Source organism: Antechinus flavipes, chromosome 4 (assembly GCF_016432865.1).
Source record: "Antechinus flavipes isolate AdamAnt ecotype Samford, QLD, Australia chromosome 4, AdamAnt_v2, whole genome shotgun sequence".
NCBI lineage: Eukaryota > Metazoa > Chordata > Mammalia > Dasyuromorphia > Dasyuridae > Antechinus > Antechinus flavipes.
In genome coordinates this window covers 384,481,927-384,489,593 of record NC_067401.1, presented here as the reverse complement: position 1 = coordinate 384,489,593, position 7,667 = coordinate 384,481,927, and positions in this window count along the sequence as shown.

Below are 7,667 nucleotides of genomic sequence, written 5' to 3'. Positions count from 1 at the left end.
CCCTACAGGTCTTGTTTCAGGGCACATAAATTGAAAATCTGTCAGTCTTTCAGCAGGATAGAAACAACTGGGCTTAACACCAAGTTAGCAAAGAATAGTCAGTTCAAATAGAACAATTCCTTGGGCCACCCACACTTCTGCATCAGTGACCAAATGTTTGTGTCCTATATCCTTGCCAATGTCCCAGGTGCCAAAATGATTGGTGACGGCTCTTCCAGGACCTCTTAGATCAACCAGTATTCAGCAGACAAACAACATTCAGACTTTTGGTTCCACATGGGCCCTTGTCCCCTTCTCAAAGAGGCTAGATCCTTCCTTCTCTCCTCCGATCCTTCCATCTCAATTACACTAGCCATTCCTCATTTTCTACTTTCATTTGCTTGAATCCTGTCCCTGATATGGGTGTTTCCCACCCCCCCCCCAACCATGCTGATCCCAGCCCCTTCACATTTTAGTAAGATGATATTGGTATTGTGGTCTTAAACATTCATCAGCCTTCTGCAGATGACCATCTCCATATTTACCTTGACTGACCTTAGCCCACATATAATGACCTATTGTTGACTTCCACATGAAGTTTTTTTCCTAACAAAGTAGGGCCACCAGAGTTTGGGCTCTGCTGACATAGACTTCAAAAAGCCAGGGTCACTTTCACAAATAATCTAGGCCTCTACATCAGGGTGGAAAGTAAACCTTGGACTATAAACACTTTGAGGAAGTTCAAAGGGACATATGTGGTACAATGGGAAGGGCTGGATTTCTAGCCAGAGAGCCTGGATTCAAATGCTGGCTGTGCCATCAAGCACCTACGTGATCATGATCAAGTCACAGTCTCTATAAACCTCAGTTTCCTCATCTGTAAAATGAAGGAATTGGTCTAAACCAGGGTTTCTTAAACTTTTTCCACTTGTGATCCCTTTTCACCCAAGAAATTTTTATGCAAAGCTCAGGTGTATACCTGGTATATAAAATAGGTGTGCAAATCAAACATTTACTCATTCTAATTTCATAAACCCCATATTCAATTACACATCCCCATATGGGATCACAATGCAGTTTAGTTTAAATGACCTTTGAGATCCTTTCCAGTAGTTATGCTTCCATGAAGAAGAAGGAAAAAGAGGAAAAAGGAATCTCTGAAACTCAGAAATCTTACCGTTCTAGTCTTTCCCTCTATTCTACCCCATACTTCTACCCTGAGTGAGAACCTTCCTCCAACTCAATATTGGTTACCCTTCTCTGGAGGCAGTCTTTCTAGCTTGTATGCCATTGCCAAATTCTTCTCCCATCAGTTCCAACATCTTTGTTTTAGATTTTGTGATGAGAGGATGATCCCTACAGACCCAGTTTAGTGGCCCCTTGTTGATACATAGGCAGTGAACCAATCAGATAGAGAGAGAGAGATGGACAGAGGAAAAGAAAAGGGAATAGGAAAAGTCAGGAGAGAGGAAGTGGGAGAAAGAGGGAGAGAAGGAAGGAAGGAAGAAGAGAGGAAAGAAGAGAGAAAGAGAGACAGACAAGATAGAGACAGAACCAAATCACTCTTGTGTATCTGCACTGAAGAATTGATTTATTCTCCTATTGGTCTCTCCTCTTTTTTCTTTCCTTCTCAGAAAAGACCATTTAATCCAATCCCCTCACCTTACAAATGATAAAACTACTAGAGATCATTTTGGAGCCCCAGGGGTAGGAAGAATGGGACAATGTCAAGATCCACCCTCACCCCTCACTGAGTCATTAGTTTTCATTGTTTGACATTGGATGAGCCACTTAACTATTTTAAATCTTGATTTCCTTCTCTGTAAAATCAGCAGGTCAAAACTAGAATCTTCAAAGTTCCTTTAGCTCTATTATGCTATCCTGTAACAGGAATTTTATTAAGCACCTACTCTGCACCCAGAACTGGGTCTGGCCCTGTGGAGTTTTCATTGTTGCATTATTTGAAGCATGGTCCCTGCAGGCAGTTAAATGGCAATGTAGATGGAGTGCTGAGCACAATAAAATCAGGAATTTGAGTTCAAATAAGGCTTAGACATTTCCTAAATGTGTGACCCTATATAAGTCATTTAACTCTGTTTGCCTCAGTTTCCTCATCTGTAAAATGAGGGGGAGAAGGACATGGCCAACCATTCTAGTATCTTTGCCAAGAAAATTCCCAAATGGGGTCATGAAGAGTCGGACATGACTGAACAATAAAAATGGTCCCTTCTCTCTTAAGAACCCTAATTCCATGGCAGTAGCAGAGTATGGGGTGTGGAATTCTTCCATCCCTCCCTCCCTCTAGACATAATCACCTTCCCTGTTTGGGAATAGCAGAATATCTCAAAGTTGGTTTAATTCATTTGTCCTCTCCCAGATGCCAAGTGGTCAGGTTGGGCCTTGGATACAGTGACACCTAGTGCACAAGGAAACCTTATTCCATCATACTTCTTCCCTAGCCTCCAACTCTTGCCTAGGCTTTCATAAAAAAGCCCTCAGGCTTTCTGAAAGAATAAGAATTCTAGTGGCAAATTCATTTGAAGGAATCTCCAATCTTCTTGTATTTGTAAGCCACTCTCCTGGAACACCTAGCAAGATACCTCAGTTTGTATTTTATTAATCACAACAGCATCCCTCACTCCCTGCAAAAGTATTCAAAGTTTTCTTAAGAAGTGTCAGGATACTATCTGTTTTCTTTTTGTTTTTTTCATTAATTAAATACAAAATAAGAAAAAAAAACATTGTATGTAATGTACCCAATAGAACTTCAGGGAAGATTCAAAATATGTAACAATAAATTTCCATTTCAAGAAAGCATATGTAATAATAGAAGAGATTATATTCATTAATGTCCATCTTTTCTTTGCTTCCTTATAGGTAATAACCTTTTGTTCTCTGCTGTATATTTTTAATTGTATTCTGCTGTTAAGCTACAGTTAAGCAAGGATATATTTATGTATACATACATATATATATATACACATACATAAACCTACATGCACACATACACACACATAGAGATTTAAAAATAATATTAGTATGGCTGACATATAATGCAGATTTCTCTCTTGTTTGAATCTTTACATTTGACTTGAAGATCTGAGATCAATGATCTACTTTTTTTTTTCTAATAAATTCTACTCCTGGTCCTTGTTATTGTCTTTGTGTTAAATCTCTTATTTCCTCTCCTGGCTAACTCTTCTACTTTAGTTCTACTCTGTAACTTGCCTTCCTATTACTTATATTCTGCCCACCCATAGATCCCTCCTTATCTTCTCCACCCCCCACCTTTTCCCTCCCTCTTTATTCTGTTCCCATTAATCTACTTTCAAAAGTATGTAATCTCCATATCTACACCTATTATCAAATGAAAAGATCCAGACCTGGAAACAGACTGATTTGGGGATTAAATCTGATTCTGGAGGGGACATAGCTTTTGACCATGAGAGGAAAAGCATGGAAATGTCACAGGAAAACCAAGAGATTCAGTCCTGAGGGTAGTAAAAAGATTTTTTTTAACTTCTCTTCCCTAAGTAGCTAAAAACCCAATAATTTTTCAGGTCCTTGTTTATGGATACAAATAATAGGATTACCATAATGATTGATGTTTCTTTTACACTTTATTGGTTACAAGGCACTTTAAATACATTATCTTATATAATCTTCACAGCAACTCTATGAGGTAGGTAATTTATTATCTCTAGAAAAGAAAAATGTGACTTGGAGAGCTGAAGAGATTTACTCAAGGTCCCAAAATTAAATAAGTGATAAATCTAAGACTGTAACACAAGTCTAGCATTCTGCTAGCACAAGAAGGGACATGATATTAGTTTTACAATAATAATAGTAATCACTGCTATGTTTGAGAAAACATAGTGACTATAAGCTACTATAAGCTCAGTAGAGCATTTAAATGCACTTATATTTTATTGATCACAGCAGCATTTATATGCACTTGAAAAATAATAAGATATATAACCCTTGTTTCCTCCTTTAAAGCATATTTTAGATGAGTTCTCACTTCTTTTAGCTTTAGTTTGTTGCTACTATTTCAATAACCCAAGAACTTAAGTATTTTCCTCCTCTTTCCTCCAATAATTAGCTCCCCTTACAAGCACCTAGGCTCACAAGGTTCAAACACAAATAGGTATGTGTAAAAGTTAAGAAAAACAAGACTCACAAGATCATAGGATCACTGCTTTAGGGATGGAAGGCTAGCTAATCCAAACTCATTTTGCAGATGAGGCAACTGAGACACAGGAACATTACCCACCTGTGAGCAACCTTCCATCAGGGATCTGACCATCGTTGGCCCCTTACAGTACTGCTGGGGGTTATTCTCCACTGAGATGTGCAGGGAATTGTTTCTCCACGTTGGTGTTCCTCATCACGGTTCCTCTGACTATCTGTTTAGCATATAAGTTTAGCAGAGCTTCTCTTGAAGCTCATGTCTGCACTAACTCTCATACTTGCAGTTCTCTATGGCAGTCCCTTCTTCAGTTATGTGATTGATGCTCTATCTGCTGGCTTCATCTCCTGCAATGCCCCTTAACTCCCAGAAGATGGCACCAGTTGTTTCCAGTTATATTCCTTTCATCATGTTCACTATTAGGTCTGCAATTTTCCTCTGCTTCCAATAGATAGCTATTATTCTTCTCAGAGTACTGTTTTTCTACTTCCAGAATTTGTGGCTCATTGGTACTGCAGCTCAGAAACATAATTCCATATGCCTATCTATTTCTAAAGTCTTTTTTCATGCTATGGTTCTCATAGCTCTCACTGACTAGTGGAAGCCTCTCTCCTTGTACCCTATGAGCAGGTCTTTTTATCCAATTTCATATTGGTTCACAGTGACATCTTAGTTTATGTCCTCTTTCTCCTAGTTCCTGTGTTGCATGCCAGCCAAAAAGATCAGCAGAAAGATAATAAAATATGTTATAGTCGGGTTGATCAAATCAGATCGGATTTCTTAGTAAATGCTTTTATTTTATTCTGAACAGTGAACTCATTTGCAGACTTTCCCTGAAAACTTAGGAGGAACCTATTTAAAAGGCTGAAAATATCTGCTAAGCATACCAATTTATTTAATGATCGAGGGTCAGCTGACAAATGTGTGAAATGAAAATTGGATTGACACAGAAAACTCTTTACTCACCTCTAACTTGAAAAGGCAACTGAGGATTTTTCCATGAGAGAGCCAATGGAGCTGATGGATGTTCTTAAATTAAAAAAGTAGACTCTAATGAAATGAACAGTTTTCACAGATTTTTTTAGAGCAGGTTAGCACTCAGCAGTCTTTTCCTTTGTTGCCAATGATTTCCCTTTCTTTCTGCAGCCCATAAATGGTGATTATTTGGCATCTGGTGACAGAGCTTTCACATAAGCATCACTGCCAAAATGTGGGCTTGTCATGCTCTTTTTACTGATACCAATTCTGACTCATTTTGACCAGTCACTATTGTTCTCCTTCTTGAAATCATTTAAAACTCTAAAGGGAGCATCTGAATTTTCTCCTCCATGCTACAATTTAGAAAATATGCCCACTGCATTTGTATTTTGCAACTATCACAGGACAATATGGGTTTATAAACCAAATCAACCAATCAATCAATAAGCATTTATTAAGTGCCTTCTAAGTGTCAGGCACTATGCTGAGTACTGGGAATAAAAAAAAAAGACAAAAGACAGTCCTTGTTCTCAATGAGCTTACAATCTAGTGGAGTGTACAATATGTAAACAGTTATGTGCAAAGCAAGCTAGCAGTAAATAGTAAATAATTAACAGAGGAAAGGCACTAGAATTAAAAGGGATTGGGGAAGACATGGGAGACAGCCAGAGAAAATGAAATCTTATCCTCCTTGATGCTTGTGCCCTCTCTGTGTTAATTATCTTGAATTTATCCTACCTCCACCTTGTTTGTACATAGTGGTTTGTATGTTGTCTCTCCCATTGGATTGTGAGCTCCTGGGAAACTGGGATGGTCTTTTGCCTTTCTTTATATTCTCAGTGTTCAGCATAGTGCCTGCATATAGTACATGCTTTTTGATTAGTTTTCTGATTTGACTATCCAAACAGTATTTATTAAGTGACTATTATGTGAAAGACATTTGTCCTAGGGATATAAGATAACATAAGATAATACCTAAAAGCCCAATTTCTTTCCTTGGGATACTTACATTTGACTGGGAAGATGCAGCCTATAAATGGATAAGTCCCATTAGAGAGAAGACTTTATTAGGGAAATCAGATTTCTACAAGTGGAATGTAAGCAAGTGAATTGAACCTTAAAAGAACCTGAGGATATTAAGAGGTAGAAACAATAATCTGTTTATGGATGTTTAATAACAGGGCAGGGAGTACTCTTGATACACTTTTTAGTTTAAACTGAATTATTACCATTGTCTCAATCACTTTCTTAATTCTAGACAATCAACAAAACAATTAATCGAGCCCTGATTGGTTGTAGCATTTGCCAATTTCCAAGGTATAAATGGTCACACTGAATTTATGTTCTCAAGAGCTGGTTAGTCAACTATCATTTATTAAGTCCATCAAATAATATTTATTAAGCACTTTCTGCCAGGTGCTGTGCTAAGCAAAAGTCAATCCCCTGCTCTCAAGGATCTTACAGTCCAATGGACTGTAAAACAAATTCCTTAAAGGGTTTCACTTTTGCACTTATATGTCACGGCATCACCTCCCAGCTGTCATGGCCCTCTTCAAGAAAAAAAAAGGACAAACAGCAGCATAGCACAGTGCCCTGCACATAGTAGGCACATACATGATGGATGAAAGAATGAATTTTTCCTAAATCTATATGTCTAGTTCTAATCTCTCTGATGAAGTCTATTCTCGCACTAATTCTTTGATAGACATCTTTAACATCTCTATCTATATATCCTAGAGGTATCTCAAACTCAATAGACCATATCTAAAAACAGAGCCCATCATCTCCCCTGCCCCCAAATCAAATCTTCCTCCAAATTTCCCTATTTCAGTTGAAGGCATCATCACCTTTCCAGGCACCCAAGTTTGCATCATAAGTGTCATTTTTGACTCTTCCCCCTCCTTCAAATTTGACATTTACTCAGTTGCCTTCACATTTTCACTGGCATTTATTCTTCTTTCCAATTACATGCCTTTTACTTGGACTATTTCTAAAGCCTTTTCATCAGGTTCCCTGATTTCTGTCTTTCCCCTTTTCAACACCTCTCAAGTCAACATTTTAATGACAGATCAGATCACATCATTTTTCCTCATCAAAAATCAGTACACCAAAACTTACTATCATTTGACCTTAGGAAAGCTAATCTCCCTCAGTTTGGGGGACTTGGAACTCAGAATTCAAAAAGTGGCACTCAGTTTCTTCATCTATAAAACGAGGATGCTGGACAAGAGTACCTCTGTTCAGTTTCAGAGCCATCCTTTCCACTTCTATATCTATGATTTCATGAGCATATGAAATGACACTGGCTTTAGGAACCAGAGAACTTGAGTTCAAATCCCACCCCTGATGTTTTGAGTAACATTCAATCTCCCTGGGTCTTAGGTTCCTTTTCTGTGAAACGAGGGATCCTAAATTATGTTTTGTAGGGAAGATGCAACACCCCCAAAAAACAAGTAGGGGGTACAATCTCCAGACTTTTTCTGGGGTTCAATAATATCCTGTCTGGCTTTGTTCTAACCCC